This window comes from Sebastes fasciatus, chromosome 19 (assembly GCF_043250625.1).
Source record: "Sebastes fasciatus isolate fSebFas1 chromosome 19, fSebFas1.pri, whole genome shotgun sequence".
Lineage (NCBI taxonomy): Eukaryota > Metazoa > Chordata > Actinopteri > Perciformes > Sebastidae > Sebastes > Sebastes fasciatus.
Genome location: NC_133813.1, coordinates 22,890,748 through 22,911,109, shown reverse-complemented (window position 1 = coordinate 22,911,109; position 20,362 = coordinate 22,890,748). Strand labels below are relative to the sequence as shown.

Below are 20,362 nucleotides of genomic sequence, written 5' to 3'. Positions count from 1 at the left end.
AATGAGAAATGCATCTTTTTTTAAAAAAAGCCCCTAATCCTGTCCGGAGCACAGATTTGGAAACTTATATTTAGGAAAATTGCATAAAACATTGTTTTCATGCACAATCATTTTTTTATAAGATTTCCTTTGATCTACTTAAAATAATCCATCATAATTTAAAGAGTACAGGTTGACTGCATTAATTTCCAAAATGAAATGAAATAAAGATGGGATAGGAAAAGGGACTGAACTGAAATAGTAGATTTCCCCCCCCCCAAAAAAACCTGCCATGAGCTCAGTTGAAGGGACTCTTAGTTATAGCTACATTTCTTGCGCAAAATGGGTAAGCAACATGATACCCTGGCAAATATATAATGTATAACATATCACAATATGTTTCACATAAACTACCGTTAAGCACTTCGATTTTGTGCAGTATATCTGTTGTTTTCAGCTGTTCTTGTTTTTGTACACATATCAATTTACTTTAAGGTAGTATATTTTCACTATTGTTTTGCCAATAGTGGAGTCAATATGTGCTCTAACCGAGGGGGAATAAAGAGCCTAAAAGCAGCAAATGGAAGGAGCCCTGTGCCGTAACTATTGTCAATAGTGAAGCTGGGAATCAGACAGTGGCTCTTTCACCAAAACACCAGCTCTCTGGAGATGGAAATCACTGTGATATATTATACAATTAGCTCACAAAACTCGCGCCCGAATCACATGAATGCAGCCACACATTCTTGCACTCAAGCACATGCATTTATACCAAAACATAAATACAGAAACGTGCAAGTGAGTGCACGTGCATCTGCATGCATACGAACGGACACTCACACACTGAGAGGCTAAGGAGGGGAAGGCACACCACCCCTGTATTAATTTTTCATAACATCATGCTCAATACAAAATGCAATAAGTGTTTCTTGTAAGACGACTCCCGGGCACTTATAGCACTTGAGCATGTTTCTCCTCAGAGGTCCAGCCTGTGTGTTTGTCTGACTTACTTTGTCTCTGGCAGGATGACATCTGATGCTGAAGACACCCAGGGGCTGGAGGAGAGGAGAGGAGAGATCCTGTATATAAACACATGGTAGAAAAGAAAGAAGAAGAGAACGGTGAAGTAGAGTCCCAGTGAGCATCCTAATCCTTCAGTAGCAGATTCCCAGCACTGAGTTGGAACACTGTTAATCCTTTTGACCAAATACCATGATACACACACAGAGATATAATTCTCAGTCTTTTCATTGTATAGCCTCTCATCACCTGGGCATCTTTAATATTCTTCTAAACCACTCTGACCTCCACCTCTAGGTGATTTTTGACAACAGTAATCCCCCCTAAAGCACTCTTTCTCATATTATTCTGACCCATATTTGTATGGATATGATGTAACATAGCCCAGTAGTGACATGACTTTGGCTCTAAGGACCAAAAGTGAACTTCATGATGACAGATGGATGGCTGGAGATGGGCTGGAGCTATGAAGCAATTTTAGGATAGATAGATAGGTAGATAGATAGATAGATAGGTAGATAGGTAGATAGTAACTTTATTGATCCTGAGAGAAATTCAAGTTTCCAGCATCACAGTTCATAGTGCAAACATATTAGTAAAAAGGCACAAGTAAGTAATACAAAGTATATAAAAAATATATATATATATACCAGATATAAAACTAACAGGAGATGAAGAAACTGTTACAAATTAATATAGTGGAAGTTAACAACTGAGATATGGGACTATTAAAAATGTCAATATAGTGCAAAAAGTGAACAGTGATCACTATTTTTACAAACCAAACAATCAATCAATTAATGGAGAAAATAATCAGCAGATTAATCCATAATGAAAATAATCATTAGTTAATAGTTCAAAATGAGTTCCAGATCAGCCAACAGTAAAATCCTGCTTTTACATTAATGCATGAGTAATAATAAACTAATGATATGATATATAATAGTTTAACAGTCACAGGGGGCATTTTCATACTTGTAATACTTAAGTACATTTTCCTGATTATACTTAATACATACTTTTACTTAAGTAACATTTTCAATGCAGGACTTTTACTTGTAACACAGTGTTTTTGACAGTGTGGTATTAGTACTCTTACTTGGGTAGAGAATGTGAATAATTCTTCCACCACTGGTTGTCAAGCCACAAAAAGTCGCATTTTGTTATGGTATATTTGCAAAGCATACAGTGGAAATACAGTATAAAAACATAATAAGAAGTAAAGTAATTCCTTCCAAACAGCTGGAATATGTCCATTTAAAGTAAAAAGGTTCCTATTTTCTCAAGTTGATTCTTTTTAACACCAGAGTGCAACATTTCTCTCCCAACTAACCAATTTCTCTCAGCAATTAGCTCTCTGGCTAATTGGTATTAGTGCAATGGAATAACAGCAATCTCAGGATTTGCACTAGTCAGCTGTATGTTTGGGAAAGGCCTTGAGAGAAGAAGGACATTGACATGCAAATGATTGTCTTGAACTTTATTGAGCGGGTACATTTAAGTTAATTTGCCGTTGGGAGTGGCTAATGGAAGTAGGCTCCTCCAGTAACTCTTAAGGAGTCAATCCACCTGATTTAGAGGAAGCCAGCACATAGATCTCTTGATTGACAGAGCTGTTACTCTGCGTGTGACATAACTGACGGACAGAGAGAGGAAGAGGGAGTGAGGGAGGGGGGTTTTAGGAAGTTCAGCACCGCTCCTCTAGTTCCTGCATCATATCAAGACGCCCACATGTACGGTATGTTCCAGATGTTAGGGTATATCCTGGTGGGAGACGCAGTCAAGTATTGTTTTAAAGCCTTCAGGGTGGATCATAAATGTTGCACGGGGGACCTCATGAAAAATGCAGTACGTACGTATGCCCCCTTAGCTACAACACTGCACTGATGGACCTCTGGGAATGAAGCATGTTGGTGTAGCATCATGCTACGATTACAATCATAACCAGAAAGGGGCTTTATGGAGATGACATTAGATATACAGGAAGTTAGTTAACCTTCAGAGTTCATTTCAAGTGAGATCTACAGGCCCCAACGCTGAATTTTCAAACAGCATTATGGAACTTAACAGCAGATTAAATGTGTGCTTTTGACAAAAGGTGGCTGAAAAAGACTTCAGCTCTCTCTTAAAGTGTCTTTCATATCAGCTTACCTGACTCCGTAAGTTGGGTGGTAGGTTGGGAGTGTGTGTGACAGTGTTTGTGCGCACAAATATCTTTTTTTTTTATAAAATGTGCTTGTCTGACGATGCTGAAATATTCTTGTCTGAGTGTGTGTGTGTGTGTGTGTGTGTGTGTGTGTGTGTGTGTGTGTGTGTGTGTGTGTGTGTGTGTGTGTGTGTGTGTGTGTGTGTGTGTGTGTGTGCATGTTTGCCCTTTTATAGATGTGTGTGAAGGACCCAGCAGAGGAGCTAAAAGTAAAGCGTCAGGCCATAATTGGGTTATAGGGACCGGTGATGGATTAAAGCACGGCTAGGGAGACGCTGCAGCAACATTAGGGTGTCTGAGATGTCAGGGGCAGAGCGCTCTCATTAATCGCCTTGGCCCTTACATTACTGCATTAGTTGTATTAGCAGCTAGGAGTCGGCAAGCACTTTGGGATTTCTCGCTGAGGCAGGCCACATTCCTCTCTTTCCCCTCAGAAGTGGGCATGGTGACTCACTTTTCTTTAAAGAAAGAGGGGCAGAAGGAAAGAACAATCAAAAAGGACAGGAAGGATCATTTATTTCATTTCAAATGTCTACTTTATGTTTTGGGTTTTGCACAAGGTGTCTTGAAGTTGTTTGCCAGTTAACAGTGATCACATGTCACGCTTTTGGTATGAGAACTAACTCCAAAGTCTGAAACTTGTTAAGTAATTTACAGTAAGTACATGTGCACTCGCATACACACACACACTATACAGCCCCCAATCAGTCATCCCACTTCTCAATAACCTAATAGTCCTCCTGTGAAAATTGATTTTTAGGAGCATGTTCCATGACCCCGACCCCCCCTACCGCCACCATCACAATCTCAGTCCTCTTTTTCTTCTTTCAATTCCATCCATCTCCCTCGCAGTACAGATATTTACACCGTAGCTGTTATTAATAAGCAGAAATTGATTTCGCTGTGTAGTAAAAACATGACGTGAGCAGCCGGGGGTGGTGTCGGTTGGTGACTGGGCTTCTCTGCTCATAGGCCGGGGAGGTGGGCGGCGTTTTGCATTTGCCTGATGGAGAGGGATGGGGTGGGGCAGAGGTCATGAGGGAAACCTAGATGAGGATGTATAGACTAACATTAGTGATCCCAAATGTTCAACCCTTGTCCGCTCCCTCTTTGTGAAGTGAGAGCTTCATCACTCATTCTCCCCCCCCCCTCCTCCTGCCATTCTCCAGAGGCTAAAGTATGTGACTTAATCACAGCTGAAGTGTCCCTGATTGCCTCAGAGCTGTTGGTGGCCTAAGCAAAACCCGTAGTGTCCATGGAAGCAGACTGTCTGATCAAATTATCAATCAGCACACCTCTGCACACGCACTTATAGGTGAAAACATCCACTTTAAAGGGCCGGTTCACCCAAATTACACTTATCTCTAGTGGCCTCTGGCCATCAGTGTTGGGTAGTAAAACATTACAGTATTTTGATTCCTATTTGCAGTATCGAAAAAATAAATTAAAAAGTTTATCAACAGCATTTCTTCCCATAAACAACACCTCTGTTACTCACATAATTCACACATCTAGCTGTGAAGAGATTTCATTGTAACTATTATTATTGTAACTAACGGTTAGTGGGATATCTTATGAGAAGTTATTACTCATTTTTCGTGCGTTTTCCTACGAATGTCCAGCGTCAATTTCCACTCCAGTCTTTTCAAAATAAACTTACGTCTTCACAGGAAACAACTTGGTTAGGATTAGGCAACAAAACTACGTAGTTGGGTTTAGGAAAAGGTCGTGGTTAAGTTACGCCACACTGGAAGGGGTTTACGCCATGCCGGAAGTGCTGTAACTTAAGTACGGAAGCTACGTGACAAAAACTACTTGGTTAGGTTTAGGAAAATATTGTGTTTTTGGGTTAAAATAACAAGGGAAATGGCGTAACGTAAGTACAGAGGTTACGTGACAAATAAATCAATGTTAACTTCTGGTTTCACACGGGATATGAACGCCGGTCTTCTGGGCAAATGTCCACTGTATTTTGACCCACCCATCCACCCCGACACGGCATTTGGCGCTCTTTATACTTCCTGGTTCACAATTACGTGGATTATATACAAATTGATTTTGTGGGATATATATATGAATTACAGTGCATTTACTTTTCGTAGGTATAGCTTCAAACGGTGTATGAGAAAAGCCTGAACTACCTTTTTCCGAAGATATAATCGTTACGAAAACTGTTGACTGTTGACCAACCATTTAATCTGTGCCCTCTGAAAAGGAGCATGAAAGACATCATATGAGTTTACACAGATCGCTTTCTCATGGCGGGATGAATGGCGAGGGGCCGAGGGCAGCGTGTGTGAGGAGGTGGGCAGAGGAAGGATTGTTATTGGATCACAGTCGCATAGAGCACAATTTCCCATGAGTGTCCTTGGGTACCTGATCTGTGCAAAGAAATACTGGACCCCCTTCCTATTGTTCCTCACACTTACGTGTGAATGCACATGCACACACACACACACACGCACCACGACTACACACACACACACACACACAGGTATCTGTTTGTCTTGCGAGCGCCTCTGTTCACATGGAAGGGGTTGTCCTCCTGCTCCAGGACGAGGTATTAGCTTTCCCCTGAGGGAGAGTTCTAATTAGGTAATTGACTGATGTATAAAGCAGGTGTATGTATCCGTTACAGCCGGCTCGACCTGTTCATTATTAAACAGTGACCCTCTCCGCCACTCGTGCCAAAGCCTTCGGTGCAGGGGAGAAAGTGGCCGGGAAGAGCTTTCACAGGGATCAGGCGTACTCGTAATTACACTTGCTGGTTACCTGAGTCTTACCCCTTTACTGTTGCATGTTGAACGAGGACCCCGGTGCTCCATTTCCCACTGATTGAGCACATTGCTGTCACTATAAAGGCTTTTCAGAAAGTCAAGTGATTTTTTTGGGGAACAAATAGTTCCAGTTGTCTTTCCGGGTAATCGATGAATTTTTCTTTTGTGGGAAATGCACGATCATTGAATTGTTGGAAATAGCATCATATCTGACAGGTCACAAAACTTTTCACCCTCACACGATTGTACAATCGACAGGCGAATGAAACTGGAGCTACACTCGGCCAGAAAGGAGAGGAGAAATTTGCCAAGTGCCAGCGAGCAGCACTTCATTCTGACACTTTGACATCGGTGAAATATATAAAGTATTGGGTTGCTGTTAGGTCTATAGCCCAGTTTATTCACATCAGGAGGCCCAACGATCGAGATATGGATTGATAGCGGAGACAGGAATTGATTCAAAGTGTGTGCGGGTGTGTGTTTGTGTGTGCAAGCATGTGACAGCAGCCTCAAAACGTGAGCCGGCCGGTCCACTTTAATTCAGCAAGTTACACATTTCATTTCCGAGTGTGTAAGTAACAGAAGCCAACGAGACGGGCTGCAACAGCTTTTGGGCCGACGCTTTTTTGATTGAGCCAGACCTGGACACTGGCCAGCCTATAAAATGTTCCTATAAATGACATCACATTTTCAAATCGACTTATCATTTTTTTTTCCTTTCTTGCTTTGTGTTCTTGTGCAAGTTACGACAAATCACTGGAAATGTGTGAGGTGTTGAGGACAATGCAGGTCAAGGACTGCTGCAGCCATGATTTTATGTCATCTTATGAAATAAAAATGTATCTTTGTTCAAAGACTTGACTTTGTCTTTTTCTCTCTGTTGCCTATCTAAGGACATACAAAAACATACCGTGGTGTGGTAAAGGAAATTAACAGTAATGTGTTGTCAATACTTTATAAGCATATCTTCCTATTAGTCGATACACCAGTGACGACTGAATGGAAAGAAAGTGAACGTTTTTTAGGCTACATAACACACAATGAGTCCTCACTTTATCAGGGCCATAAACAAGCACTTACCCACCACTGTTGTTTAGAAGGCCGACATATGGTAGAGCTGTGTTATATGTGTGTGTGTTTTGTGAAGCACTGTACAATTAGTAGGCTTGTCACGGTAGTCGGTGTTACTGGTCATCAGGCATACACCGATTACATTACTTGTCCACCGCCCACATCGTCGTTAGTTAATTTTTGCGTATCATGCCGTGTTATCAATACATAGGACAAACGACGGACGTTACAAACTGAAAGTGAAAGTGTCTGCTCCGTACGGCGTCTCAGCACAGAGTAGCAGCAGTCCGATTTCACACACACAGCATGAGAGAGAGTTGACAGACAAGACGATGGCGGTGGTGTCAAAGGGAAAAGCAAAAGCGCCTATTTGGAGATATTTCGTATTGACCATCATCTTTTCTTGTGAAATGTCCGGTGTAATCGGTAAAACCAGCGTGAAATTTTCCTCACTGTGACATCCCTAACGTTAGGTTAGCATATCAGCCCCTAAATCCTTGTCCTATTCAACCTTAGATCCAGATTTCATACCATGCTCACATTCTGAGATTTACTAAGATTTCTTTTTTATTGTCTCTTGTGTCATTTACTGTGCCCTTATCAATAGACTCGTCTCCAGATTCATACAGTTTTGACGTCTCCTACTTTAGAAGTAGAAAAACTGAAAGAAATGTAGGTCCTTAGGCTAAGAAGTTTGTGTGTACACCATAATGTCATACACACAGAGTATAAAGATATGATCAAATACACTTCAGCTTACTACCTTTGCAATTCTAAATTCTTGACTAGTTCAGCTGAAGTATACTGTATATTATGGCAGCAAAAAAAAATTGTATCCGTCGTCTGACAAGCAAGACACTGTACTTCGAGATGACTGTGTGAAGTTCCACGATCAAAAATGAATTATTATTTATGGAAACCCCAATTCTATGAGCGCAAGTGGAGCCTCCTTGCAGGCTCTATAGATTTGACCACTTGCCCTGCCTGAGCATTGCACTGAAATGTACATGTAATGGGTCAATCAGAATGGACTCATCAACCCTTACCCATTCAGACTGGTAAATGGCTGTTGTACCCTAACCGAGCCTCCACAAAGTCAGTGACTCTGGGACTGGCATGGTGACAAGGTCAGAGGGCTCTATGTGTGCTCATAGAACTAAAGTTACAGTGCATAACCTTCATCTATTTCACACAAGCGTCAACCTCTACAGGCCCAGACACATCAAACCAACATCAGTTGCACTTGAACACACTGCAATGTCTATAGCCAATGGCGAAGTACCATGTATGTCCTTCGCTCGCGTGAGAGGAAATAACTCTCCATACTACTCCATACCAGCAGGCAGTGGTAGTTGGTATTCGACATTCAAAAAGGTAAACCGGAAGACCAAGGACTGCAGATATACGAGCCGTTATTATGATACCTACATGAAACAAAGCAGCGTTTGCTAACCATTTTCACACCACTCTCACTCATCACTTAGCTTCATTCCAGATGACCATGCCATTGTGAAAATATCCTCGTATTGGAATGATCAGATGAGATGAAGATGAAAAATTAAAAGAGCCTTCTGTGGGCGACTAGACTAAAGCCGACGGTGCAGGACAAACCGCAAAAACTAGGCCGACAGACACTCACCGACGGCCTCGACCTGTCCGGTACCGACCGTGGGCTTGGTGTGTCAGGCTCTGTAGGCTTGGGAGAATAATGGAACAAAAAAGCATGCTTCTCACTGGTCACCCGGACCTGATGCTCCAGAAACACTGGAGCATACAGTATTACTATGATATCCCTGGTGTGTCCCGGAAAGTGAAACTGGAGCCTTAACAAGTGTCAAGATGCTCCCAATCCCTCGCCCAAGAATGGGACGAGGATCCAAAATAGTGTGGTCGGATTGGAGTGGAGTAGTTGTTTATCATTACAGTCATTACTCTTTACACTTGCGGCCAATTTATGCCCAATGGGACATCCAGGTACCCCTAACATTTTAGATATCACAACTGCTTGTGACATCCTAGATAGGACACATTTGATATAATCTGTATTCTTATCTGTACATAATTCACATTCCAGCTGAATATGGCTTCTCATGCCACAAGATTACAGGGCCAGAGGCTGTTGTGCCAGGATTAGTTTCAGACTCATAATGAATGTTTATTCCCAAACAACCCCTAATCTGATCTAGCCTAATCTAATCCCATCTACAGTGATCACTGACAGGGGGGGATCACCTCCTGACACACCCATCCACACTAACACTACCATCCCTCCACACTGCCTCAGAGAGGGGAGGGAGTTCATTTTTGACATTTTTCGGTGATTGCTGCTTAGCTGGGGGTTCAGTCAAAACAGATTTGTAATTTTAAAATGTAGGGTACAATTTTGACAACAAATGGCGAATTCACCATGGCTGGATTTGAATTGAGATTTAACACAATAAAAATGCCTTCCTTATAATTCCATGCAGTACAATGCACATTTACGCCATAATCTGAGGCAGCAAACATTGTTGCCTTGAAAGCAACTTCCTCAGCTACAGAGTCAATGACATACAGCATTAGAAAATTATAATTTTCAGTCCCCCTTGTCCACTAATCCACTTGTCCCAGTCGGACTTGTACTCTCTGTGCAGTACAGGATGTACAGCTGTTGCGGACTGGTGAAGAGCCCATCGTTTTTGATTCCCAGATCCAATCATAATGGCTTAGCAGTTATGAGATACTATTCATCACACAGATGTAGCCACTCTTGACCATCAAAATCAGAATCTGAGACAATCAACTCCCCCCAAAAAAACTAAATTAAAGCAGTGGTATGGCTTGTGGCTTTGATTGGATTGGTCCTGATTACAATTCCCAAAACAGTAAATAAAAATCTTTGTTGGAATAGCACCACTAAGCGACTTTTACTTGACAAGCAAGGTATACCTATAATCCATTCAAGCCTGTCTGGAGATTTGTCCGAGCAAAATTAAAATGTTCAGTGATTTTGGTCTTTTTGATAGTGCCTAGTTTTTTTTTAAAAGCACTTTTAGCCAGGATATTGGCCCAACGTCTATGGCAATATCGGTCTGCCCTTCAGTCCACCATCTTGGTCCAGACAGAAATATCTACTGTATCTATATATATAAAAACTACTGGATGCATTGCAATGAAATTCTATACAGACATTCACGGTCCCCAGAGGATGGACCCTCCTGATATTTGTGATCCACTGACTTTTCCTCTAGAGCCATCTTGAGGTTAACATTTGTGGTTTTGAGCGAAATGTCTCGACAAATACTGGAAGGATTGCCATGACATTTGGTACAGGACAGGTATTGATGTACCCCTCAGGATGAATTGAAAAAACTGGCGATCCCTTACCCTTTCATGGCGCCACCATCAAGTCAAAATTTGGATTAGTCCAACACTTGGATTTATGATCAAATACCTGCAGAACAAATGACAATTCTCACCGGCATCATCTACTTGTTATTTAGTGCCAATAGTAAATGTGAGCCTGCTAACTGCTAAACTGTTATTCGTTGTTTTCAATGACAATGACAATAAAGTCTCTATTCTATTCTATTCTATTCTAACATGCTAAACTACGATGATGAACGTGGTATCTGCTACACTTTAGCATGTTAGCACTGTCATTGTGAGAATGTAAGCAGTAATATTAGCATTTAGCAGTACCTCTGTGCAGTACAGCCTCACAGAGCCACCAATCTCGGAACCCATCGGCTATCGGTCTGATGACAGATAAGCCTCTGGGGTCAAGGGGCTTTATTTCTGGGGTTTCGGTGTAGCAAGCGGATATCTAGGCCCTCTGTGTTGTTTTTCAGTCCGATTAGCAACTTGAGATGCAAGACTGGAGTTTGCGTTGAGAGACAACATGTATGACCGGATTGTTTCACAAGTAGCCAGTTTACAAGCTGATATTAAACTGATAGAAAGCCAGATCATCGTCAAACGATAGCGTTCCGACTCTTTTTCTCTCCACACAGACTGTTTACCTGCATTCAACCAAAGCCTGCTCGAACGTGATTGGTCAATACTAATTGGACTACAAATGGAAACCAGAATGTTTCCGACACCAAAATCTTGTCCGGTTGCCTACAGATTCTGGATTACAGAGTCACAAATGCGTCTGTAGACTTTGTTAACAGATTAGGATATAAGGGGGACCAGTACAAAATCAATTTTATGTTCATTCTATTATGTTTCTCAACATGATCTGTCCACTACCACAAAGCGATTTCTTCTCTGTTGTTCTGCTCCCTGTCCAACTTAATTTTTTGGTGAGCTTCCCTCCTAACACTTCACCAGTATCTCTGTTTCAAAACACTAAATAAAAAGAAGTCCTTAAAACTCCATACAGCTCACCTCTACTCGTTCTGAACCTGCCCTTTGGCCTTTGGAAAATCCTGAACTCCCTTGAACTCACTCCCAACCCTTTCCTTTTGGAACCACTGTGTCCTATCCCCTGAAGACAGAAAGATAGAGCTTCTTTTACTCCTTCCTCCTGCTTTCTAAATGCCCGCCAGCAAACACAGAGAGGACTGTAAAAGTAGGAAAGGTGCAAATAAAAATCATTTTTACGAGATGGTAGAAGGAGGAAGGAGCCCCCTCTCTGTGAGCCTTGTCACGTTTGGATTTGACCTTATTGTACCCCCTTCTTTCTGAACCTCAGGGTAGGAAGTGTCTGCAAGGATGCACAGCAGCCGTTCAATAATGCTGAAGTCAAAGGGACAACCTTGCTCCTGGATCAAAATCCAAGGGAACATCCTTTTCTCAATGATCTATGCTACAGACTCTCTTTCATTTCCCAGTTTACCTGTTGATCGTCATAAAGCAATGTGAAATGGTAGTTCAGTCTGAGAATTGAATAGCGAGGAGGATTTAATCTCTGTCTTTCAGATTCAAGCTACAAAGGACTCAATCCAGGATAGGCCAGAGGTCATAAAGTCATCGGCACCAAGAGAAAGAGACACCTCCCTCTATGATTAAAACAATAAATCTGATTAGCCTTCTCCTTCTTCATTTTTACAAGGAGTCTACTATGTGTGGGAGTTTTCTAACGCAGCTTATTTCATTCCTCCCCCCAGGTGTGCCCATGCTGCATGTGAAACCTGAGAGTAGATTAAAGTGCCAACCCCAGAGAGGAAAAATGCTTTTAGGAACTTTTAAAACTGTGTTTAACAGTGTGTTTTTAGTGCCCACTAAAACCAACACACCGCACCACATGGCCAAGATGGAGGGATGCAGCGTCCTAAAGAGTGGGAGAGAGATGAAGGGAGAGAGATAGAGAGGAGGAGGAGGAGGGACTTTGTAAAATTATGGTGCCCTTTTCTTGACACCAGGCCCTGGATTGGCTTGGTTTTACTCAACAAGCAGCAGAGCCTAAGAAGGGCAATGCTGGTTGGTCAGTCATTGGTCAGTCGGTCTGTCTATTCGTCCAGCACTCTGGTCCAGAGCTTGATATCTCTCAACAGCTACCTATCATATCGCTTTAAAATTTAGTAGGCCTGTAGATATCCTTGGTCCCCAGACGATGATTCCTGATGCATTATTTTGTTGACCCCCTGACCTTTCATCTAGCACCAACACTTTGGTCCATTAGAATGTATGTAACTTTAAAACTACTGGCAGGATATATCCATTAAATATGCTTTGGACGTTCATGGTCCCCAGAGGATGAACATGCATTTGGAATTACTGCCAAAAAAAGTTAGTGTCATTATTCCTATTAAACTACATAGCACACGTATCCTAACATACACAAAATCCAAAACAAGGAATACCACAAGGAAAAAAGCACCAATTCAATCCAGCACAGGACCTGGGCATGCATAGATAAAAAACATAAAACAAAATAAAACTAGAAACCATGATGCGATGGGATCACACCAGCCGTGACGCCAAATCTGGTCAGGGGCGTAAAGTGGGGGGGCCAATGGCCCCTTCCCCACATCCTACCCCCCTACCTTGGACCACACCAATCTTCAACCTTCCACCTTCATTTTGATCTCAACTACAAATCTGTAAAGTTTTGTGACTGCATCTTGCACGGTTGTGCAAGTGGTGACAAAATCTGTCCACAAACATAGTATCTGGCAAAGTACTCAAAACCTCTTCTGTGCTAGTTCCCGCCTCAGTAGGTGTCTGCAGGCTGTTCTCATACACTGTTCGTAGCTATACCTACGACAAGTAAATGCACTGTAATTTGTATATATCCCACAAAATCAATTTGTATGTAATCCATGTCATTGTGAACAAGTAGAAATAGCGGGTCAAGGAGACCAGGAGACTGGTACCTCGTGTGAAACCAGTAGTGAACGTTGATGTATTTGTCACGTAACTTCCGTACTTATGTTCCAGTGTTATTTTAAACTAAACCACAATATTTTCCTAACCTAACTAAGTTGTTTTTGTGACAGAACCTTCGTACTTCCGGTGAGCAAAACTACTTCCGATTTGGTGTAATTTAAACACAATCTTTTCCTAACCCTACCTAAATAGTTTTCTTGCATAAACCTAATTAAATCAATCTTTTCCTAATCCTAACTAAGTTTTTTCCTGTGAAGATGGAAGTTTATTTTGAAAAGACTGGAGACACACACACAAACTGTCGCGGCTGGTAATAATTGTCCGTTCTGCATGACTGGGTGAGGTTTATGGTGTAATTATGTCAATTAATTCCTGGACAACAGGTAAGGGTGTGGCTGCTGTCTATTCAATGGCATCAAGAACAGGATGTCATCAATATGAAAATGAAAGTCATAAATGACAGCAATATGCAAATATTTATGACTTTGATACACTGGCAACATCTACGCCATGGTTGGACTGTGGACTTTGCCTTGTGAACTCAAGTCACCCTCGCTTGGTGGTTTGGCTGCCAGCAGGTCTGCATGAAGCACAGCAAAGTCTACCGAGGTCAGAAAACATCAGTCATGTGTTTTCTATTGCTCCGTCCTGAAATTCTATTTAACAGTTTTATCTGATTTGCTTGGTAAACCTGCAGGTCAACCAAAACCCTCCTGAACTGCTGGACACAACTCAACTTTTCCTTGTTATATTGCCTTACAGGAATTTAATAATAACTTCTACAGAATGTCCTCATTCAGAGGGAACTGAGTCAGCATGCACTGCCTCATTGATAAGAATAAAACCATTTCCTTGGTTTGGTACAACATCCGAAGAAGCGGTTGCCCTTTCCTCTTTTGAAAATAAAACCACAAAGGAGATAAAATTATATGAATTTAGTTTGTCTAGACCAAACTGCTGTGCTGCTGGATTTTTCTGATGGTAATTCAGTCAGTTTTCTTGAGCTTGAAACAAAAGAGGTTTTCTTCACCGAGGAAAATACACCTAGCGGCTGCCACATTACATGTTTGGTGTTTGTATAAACTTCAGCAAAGTGTTGACTAATGTGGAGGTTAGAAAATACATAAAGAATATTTCATTTGATTATAAACTGCTTCTTTAAAACCCACATATCATATCATGGCAAGATGTGGAGGCCAGGCCGCTGACAAGGGTGCTCTTGACCTCTTCATACCTGTGCTTGTAAAAGCAGCCACAGGGGGTCCCAACAAGTGAAGAAATGGAAGCCATGTGACACAAGACAGTACCTATAAATATGGCCGAGATCACAGGGGCACTTAATGCAGGGGTGGGCAGACTGCTTTTTTACCAGCGCGTCTACAACATCTTAAAAAGGTTCTGTCGTGTCATATGAAACCAATAAAACCCAAACACTTCCTCCCCGGCAGAGAAAGGCCTCCTAACCTACCACAACTCACCGTCTGCCGTCCTGCCAGACCGCCCTTTTGCTTTAAAGGCATGTTAATTCTTCCGCTTTTCTTTTTTTTGTTTTTCAATTTCTTTTTATTTTTCACCATTGATTTATTCCTCTTTCTACTTTTTTCCGCCTTCCCTTTGAATGCCGTCTCTCCGTCTCTGTAACTCTTGTGAATGCAAGCAAAGGAGAAAACTGTACATTTGTGGCAGGAAATGGGTGCTGATTCATGACTTGAGAGGATTAAGGTGAAAAAGGAGCGGCCAGCACTTCTTTGAGGAACTACAGGAAAGCAAAAAAGAGTTTTTTAAAAAAAAAAAAAGCTAAAACCATGAGACAGATATACAACATGCACTTCACTTAGTTTTACATGCAAACTGTACAATCCTCTTTGTGACACAGAAAAATAGAGACATATACACAAAAGATAGCCCGATGTATGCAAAAGCAATATGCAGGAGAATGAAGACCTCTTGCCATTTCCACAAATTATTTTTTTTCTGGTGATGACATTGATCAGCACGCCATCCATTACCAGAGAATTATGAGCTCACAGGAAGAATAAAAGGGCTCTGCAAGTCTGTTTCCCATAATGAGACACTGATCCGATATAGTTACCTATCACAACACACACACAAACGTCCATTATCATTATTGTGTGTACGGCCATGTGTTTGAAATATGTACTTATGCATCATACAAACACGGTAAGGTCAGAGATTCTCCACCGGGACATTTGATTGAGCAAAACGCTTTAGTTTTAATTTAGTTTACTCGGCGAGATTTTCAGGTGGCACGACTCCTTCTTCATAGCAGAACACAGAGCCTCGTGTGCCTGAATAGCTGCAGAGTATTGCTTTGTACCACCAGACAGAGGGAGGCAGGGAAGGATATGATGGCTCATTAATGGATTACAGACTTCTGTCAGATGAGCTCAGTGTTTCCACGGCGGCCTGTCAGGTCATGCTTAAATTGAATAAATGTTCTGCAATCGGATGAGATCAGTATCTCTATTAAGGTGTCAGCATTTAGTTCAAGCAAACAATTACACGTGCATGGTGTTGACAGTATTGTATTCTATTGGAATACATGCACATTTTAACCTGAGAATTGCATATGAATTAAAATAAAACAACTACTGTGTGGTGATGGAAGTTGTGATTGGTTGGATCACGCATGCTTAAGGCTGAACACACTTGTCACATGAAATAAGAATAAAGTAGCGGGGCCAGGACGGTGGTAAAAACACGAACCATACCTGATGTATCACTCACGTTGACAGCAGTGGATCGAGGATCCTCTCTCTGTGTGTCTCTTTGGAACAATGAAAGTCTTTAATCAGGCCATGGCCTGCTAATGAACGGAGGCGGGTAGACGGCCTGGGAGAGGAGAGGCAAAGAGGAAGGCAATTTCTGGAAATGATTACAGACTCATTTCCTTGTTTATCCTGCCTTTGAAAAGAGAAAGAGAGACCCCCCCACCTCCCCACCCTCCACCCCCAAAAGGTCCTCCACTTATTGTGTCACAACCGCTGACCCCCCCCCCCCCCAAACCGCCAGCACCCGTCTAAGGCCCTCATTGGTCCATCCTTAATCACTCTCGCTCCGTGCTCTTTCACTTTTGCTCCCGTGCTTTGCCAGATTTGTTTCACTCTTTCAATAAACGATTTCCTTCGTTCCTCCGTCCTTTCTCTCGATCTCTCTTGCCGTCCCTCTTTCTTGCGCTCTGCCTCTATTGTGGAATTGAGGGTCCCACTTGTAAACAATTTCCCCACGAGATCAAGCTGGGTCCCGTCCCTTTTCATACTGGGGTTCTGGCTTGCCCTTGTTTGCTTCAAGTGGGCGAGCTGGCTAGGACTGAAGTTAATGGCTGGAAATCTCTAACTAACCTCTCCAACAGCTGTCTCCAGAGTCCCCTCTTTCTCGTTCTCTACTTTAACAATACTTTTTTTTTGTCCCTCGCTCTTTTGCTCTCTCTCCTTCGTTGCCAAAAAATAGTGGATGATGGTTGATTGGGGGAAAAAAATTCTAGGAATTTTTCCAGAAATTTGCCTTTTCCTCCAACAAGTGGCTCAAGGCCGGAAGAAAACGAAGGAGGTAGAGCAGGAGAGAAAATGAGGCTCTAAAGCTGCTTTTTTCCCTCTATTTCTCCCTCTCTCTCTCTCTCTCCTCCTTTCAGTAAAAAGAAGAATAAGAAAAGACCCTCCATTGGACATGTCTTTCTTTTCTGAAAACACAGGTTCAAAGGCACGGGGAGATTTGGGCCCTTTGTGAGGCTTTGAGGGTAATGATGAGAGGGGAGGAACAACATCCAATTCCAAACAGCTTCCTGGCCTATTCTGCACCGAATCTCTCCAAGCCCTCGGCTGTAGAGCGGAGGCCTAATCCACACAAATCTACACTAGCTGGAGAAAAGCTGTTTCCAGTCTTCAAGTGGGTGAAAGTACTACTGGAGTGGACGCTGCTGGCTGACTGCTGAATCCCGGTGGCTGCCTGTTTAGCTTTCGAGCAAACACATAAATGGAAGGTCAACAGCTCCTCTGGATTTATAAAATAATGGGTATAATCATTAAAACAACAATGAATTATCATAGACGATTAACACAATTCCTCTACGGAGGGATAAGGCACAGATTATCAAATAAAAGAAGTTTAAAAATAAAGACTACTGAAAATGCTTCTCAACGAGGAAGCTTGATAAATATGTTTATCTGACCAACTTATATTTTAACAAATGGGGCCAGATGTCTTCAAATACTGTACGCAGAGAGAAAGAGATTTTTAAAGAAAAAGCAAGAAGTAAAGTTAAGTAAATTAAATATCATTCCCTCAACTCTGATCACTTGGGTTCAATTTCCAGGTTGTATGTAGAAAATGTCTCATAGGAGTGAAATTTAAATACCAAAAGCAATGTAACTGCTACTTAAGGTTAAGCAAATTTATAAAACTGGTAGCCTAGCTCAAATCTAGCAATCTGATTGGTTCATAGCCTTGATATAATACCCACATACCACTGCTAAGACACGCTTGCGCTTTCAGTATCACTCTGCGCGAATGAGAAAAAAACGTTAGACTCATGGTTGCCTAGTGGGTCACTTCCGCCAACACGGCACAGGTTACATATACAAAGTAACAGCACAGTTAGCTTTCCAAAACCCACTACAAAATGGAAAAATTTGAGGTTAACTTCTGTGGAGTAGTGGATTGAGTCACCCGATTTGACTGTTATCAGGCCATTAAATGTGCATTATCGGTCACTATAAGCACCATAAATGTGGGTCATTAGGGCCCTACTACACCGACTACGTTATAAAAGTGAAAGTGAAACTTAAAAGCAACACGTTCTAACATGTAAAACTGAATGAAACGACACATTTTCAACACAAACAAAAGGCTTCTTTAGGTTTAGGCAACAAAACTACAACTTCTTTAGGTTTAGGCAACAAAAAAAAAACTTGGTTAAGTTTAGGAAAAAACAATGATTTGACTTCCGCTTCTGCTCCTGTCATATTTACTAGGGTCTCTAGAGGTCGCTGTCGTGTTCTTTAATAACTTCTTTTGGTGATCTACCATGTGAATAGATGACAAAACCTACTAGTGGGTGTAGTAGGCCCCTATTGACCCACATCTATGGGGCTTATAGCGACTGATAACGCCTATTTAATAGCCTGACAACAGTCTAATAGGCTGATTGAGCAGTGCCCATCTCCTGAAGAAAATCCACCTGCTAAATGGCATGCAGCGCTACGTAAAAAGGAGGTTCCACAATGTTGCTCAAAATATGCAAGCAAGTAGGAACGCAACAAAAATACACTAACCACTACCTCTGCAGCACCACGATTCAGAAAACTATCTGATGTGGGTCTTGACACGAGAGATTATGGCCGTAAGTGGACTGGCAACCCAAACTCGGAGACCAGAGAGGGAAGTAACATCCTCGCCACACCAAGCAACACACCTTCACATAACAAAATAAAAAGCCAGCCAAGTACAAGCAGTTATCAAAGTCATTCTACTGACGCTGGATAGTTTCTCAGTGGTTGCACAATAAATGTCAACACACAAATAATGTAAATAAAGTGCCAAATAATGAAACCAATATAAACGCTAGCCTGTGTTGTTGTATGTTCCATAGCGACCACCATTCTAGCAACCGCCTCGGTATGGACAGGCAGGAGGGCTTATTTCATTGTGGACATTACTATTTATTAAAAATAAGCTATTTAAATTGCAATTTGTCTATAACTTTCATATTGCCGTAGTTGATGACCGTATTATAATGATATATGATATTTTGTGATTTTATTACAGCTAAGGGGCGTTGTTCTGCCCAAAGAGAAGCGGCCTGTCGTGAGTTATGCTAAATCGAACTAAACAGTTTAAATGTAACCATTCACCAAAACATTTCACATAACAGGAGAAAATGGGCATAATTTGTGCTTTAATTATATACTCAAATTAATTTTATTATCATATAATAGGAGTGTAATGTTTACGTTATTCCACAAAATGAATCCTATGTTTCAGCGTGTGTGTATCTTCCAAAGACTATTTGTTCATCGACTGACTGTGCGATGAGAGTGGACTCTGCCATCCTCAGACACCCAGATGCCCTGAAGAGACAGGTGACAACCTCCCATCATGCCACATCGCGCCCTTTCTGTGCTGGTGACACACTTAATTTGGCCTGGCAAGTAAGCATTTAACCTAAGATTACATTAACAGACATTCAAAGCCAGCCAACTGGAGTACAGAGACATAGAACGCACTCACAATTTGGTCACATCCGCGCAGAGAAACACACACTCTACAGAAAAAAAACATTTTTAAATGCATCAGTGTGCCACCGATGCATCTTTATAATATTTATTTTTATATAATATGATATTTTGAAATATTGAATCATTCAGGCTCCGACACACTCGCTGAAATGTAAATCATGTCCTTGCTTCTACACGGAGAGCACACGCAAGCAAACATGTGTGCATGTTACAAGCATACCGTAGCATGTGACACCTAAAGTACATACTATAGCAACTTGCACAGAAATATATATATACACACACACTGCCCCCTGTGTTGTCATGCTGATGGTGGTCACAGGCCATGAGGACTGATGAGTAAGATCTTGGCCGACATGCCCTGAAAGAAAGGATTTGTTGTCCTCCTTCATCACACCTACCTGTTTTTTTCACACTTGGCTTCCTCCTCTCTCTTCCTCCCTCTCTCCAGCCCTCCTTCCATTTTTCTTTCTCCTTGCTGAGCAGATATTTCTGTGCCGCAGGACCCTTTAACCCCCCCCGCCTCCTGTCCCTCCCTCTTCCCCCATCCGGTCATCAAACATGGGCACCAGCTCACAATGCCACCCTCTTCCCACCTGCAAAACACAAACAAACCCTCCCTCCTTCATCTGTCCTCAAACAAAGAGCACTCCCTCTCTTTCTCCCCCCCCCCGACCCCCCCCCTGCACTGTCAGTCCTGTCCAGCTTTTCACTTACAATTAGCTGTGGCGGGCTTCGCA

At 41.9% G+C, this 20,362-nt stretch overlaps 1 long non-coding RNA gene across 1 annotated transcript in view; it reads right to left on the bottom strand.

Annotated features, from left to right (window-relative positions):
• Positions 1-922: 922 nt before the first annotated feature.
• Positions 923-20,362, bottom strand: part of LOC141757742 (uncharacterized) — a 113,868-nt gene continuing 94,428 nt past the window's right edge. The window contains exon 5 of the long non-coding RNA XR_012591742.1: positions 923-1,058. This is a non-coding gene — a long non-coding RNA (uncharacterized LOC141757742). The remainder of the gene's footprint in view (positions 1,059-20,362) is intronic.